Source organism: Ixodes scapularis, unplaced genomic scaffold (genome assembly GCF_016920785.2).
Source record: "Ixodes scapularis isolate PalLabHiFi unplaced genomic scaffold, ASM1692078v2 ptg000324l_1___fragment_1__unscaffolded, whole genome shotgun sequence".
In the NCBI taxonomy this organism is placed as follows: domain Eukaryota; kingdom Metazoa; phylum Arthropoda; class Arachnida; order Ixodida; family Ixodidae; genus Ixodes; species Ixodes scapularis.
Window position 1 is genome coordinate 1,103,756 of NW_024609966.1, and position 2,646 is coordinate 1,106,401.

The 2,646-nt window shown below is 56.2% G+C and overlaps 1 pseudogene; it reads left to right on the forward strand.

Moving 5' to 3' along the window:
• Positions 1 to 410: 410 nt before the first annotated feature.
• Positions 411 to 1,776, forward strand: LOC120843029 (annotated as a pseudogene).
• Positions 1,777 to 2,646: the final 870 nt, after the last annotated feature.

Consider the following 2,646-nt stretch of genomic DNA (forward strand, 5'->3'; position numbering starts at 1 on the left):
GGAGCTGGGGAGAAAACGGCACGGAAACTGGTGACGGCCACGTTGGTCTCGAAAGTCACGTATGCAGCACGATTCTACAAGCTAACAAAAGGCCACAAAAACCAATTCAAGACCATGCTCAATGACGCGAGACGCGCCATTCTAGGGCTACCGAGAAACACGAAGAAAGAAGAGCTTCACAAATGCGTCTATTTGACAGAAATTGAAGATCTTCTAGGGCAATAGGAAGATGCACAGATGGCGCGGCTGCATCACACAGAAGGCAGGGCGATCGCTAAGTTCATGGACATCACTCTCCCTGAGCTCCCTCCCCTCCCCCAAGCTAGGCCACCATGGGAGATGGTCTGCATCTCCCATGGTGCAGACCATCTGGGTATGGGACCATGGGAGATGGTCCCATACCCAGAAGAATGCACCCGGGGAAGAACAAAGAGAGACGTCAAGAATTTGTAAAACAACACATAGCTGAGGTCAAGACGTTTAAAACAGACGTTAACAACACCATAGCGTACGTCGACGGGGCGGCGGGCCCTTGGGGTTGGACAGCGGCAGCGGTATTCTACCAAGGCAGCGGTGACCAGCCCTTCGACGTCATCGCGGGTTCGGGCCGCGACGCCATGAACACGCCAGACTAAGTAGAAGAAAGGGCCATCCTAATGGCACTAGTCAACTATGAGGGTATCCCCAACAAGAGAAGAAACCTCATAGTCTACACAGACTCGCAAGAGGCGGTCAAAAAATGAAAGCCGTTTACAAATCCCTGTAACGCCGAATTGGAGCGCAGCTCTTGAGGAGGAGTAGGGAAGGGTACTGAGGGGGGGCACGTCACCTGCGGGTAGTCACGTGACTACCCGCAGGTACTGAGGGGGGTCATGTGATCTCGGGGGAGGGGGGGTCACGTGACCTCGGGGGGGGGGGGGGGGGGGGGGGGTTACGTGACCTGGGGGGATCACGTGGCCTGGGGGGGTCACGTAACCTCGGGAGGGGGGGGTCACGTGACCCCCCCCCCTTGGTTACGCCGACGCCGCTCAAGCTGGAAACGGGCCCCTAAGAGCTGCGCTCTAAAACTTGACTAAACACAAGGCAACCTCTAGCCCCACTATCAATCTCGTCTTTCAAACGGCGCCGAGACTCCTCTGGAATCACGGTACGAAAATCAGCATTCGCTGGATCCCGGGACATGAAGAAATCCCCGGCAACATGGTGGCTCACGCAGCGGCACAGCACGAGATGAGAATTTCATCACTGCCGTCCCGGCTCGCGCCTGACTGCGATGATACCCCACAACAAGCCCAGAAACATGAAGAGGAGCCCTACGATCCCACGGAGGAGCTCCGGAGAGCCTGGAGGGCGTGCAAGAAAGCATTACAAGAAACCTGGGAACCGGAGGTGTACCCCATCCCAGACAAGGTTTTTAAGAGAAGGGAGATGGCGCTGCTTCGGTGTATTCGCACTGGGGGTGCGGTCACGCCAAGACTCCAATGCCACATTACCGTCTCCCAGTTACGTAAGACACAGCCTTATGCGGTCCCTCCGGACCCGAGGTGCCAAAGATGCAAAGATCCCGAGGCCCTTCCCAACCTGGAACACATCCTATTGGAATGCAAGGCCCTCGATTTGCCCAGGGCAGAAGCCATCGAGAAGTTCCCAGCAGACCATCGGCCACAAAGATTAACGGACTGGAAGTATCCCATGGGCGACTCCCAACGACGGACGGAGATTCTCCGGTCTCTCCTGGACTATGTGTCCAAGGGAGAGTTGGCGTCCTCTCTTTAAGCTTCCTCCATATGTTCCATCACACCATCACCTCTCACCTCATAATCATACAAGAATGAAGTTGCCAAGTTCATGAACCACCGCAACGCGAAGATTTCCCTTTCAAGTGAAAGGCAAACTAACTCTCCGTAATTCTCGATTTCAATAAACGTATTCTGATCTGATCTGAAGTGCAACTGTGTACATTGTTTTTTTAGAGCGCAGCTCTTAGGGGCCCGTTCCCGGCTTGAGCGGCGTCGCCGTCGCCGTAACCAAGGTCATCCCAAGGTCACGCGACCCCTCCCAAGGTCAAGGTTACGTGACCCCACGTGACCCCCTGAAGGTCACGTGACCTTGGGGGTCACGTGGGGTCATCTTGGGATCACGTGACCCCCAAGGTCACGTGACCCCTCGAGGTCACGTGACCCCAAGATGACCCCACGTGACCCTTTGAAGGTCACGTGGTCTCCTCCCCAAGGTCACGTGACCCCCGAGGTCACTGACCCCTCCCAAGGTCATCTCAAGGTCACGTGACCCCCCAGGTCACGTGACCCCCCGAGGTCATGTGACGCCCAAGGTCACGTGACCCCCTGAGGTCACGTGACCCCCTGAGGTCACGTGGAGGTCACCTTGGGGGTCACGTGACCTTGAGGTGACCCCCATGTGACACCCAAGGTCACGTGACCCCCAGGTCACGCGTGACCCCCCCCCCGGAGCATATTAAAGAATGAGGGGAGGAGGAGGAGGTGGGGTCTACCCTCCCCTCAGTACCCTTCACTCCTCCTCCTCAAGAGCTGCGCTCCAATTCGGCGTTACAGGGATTTGTAAATGGCTTTCACTTTTTTTCCCCTTCCATAGTGAAAATCGATGTTTGGAGCATAGGGCATGGTT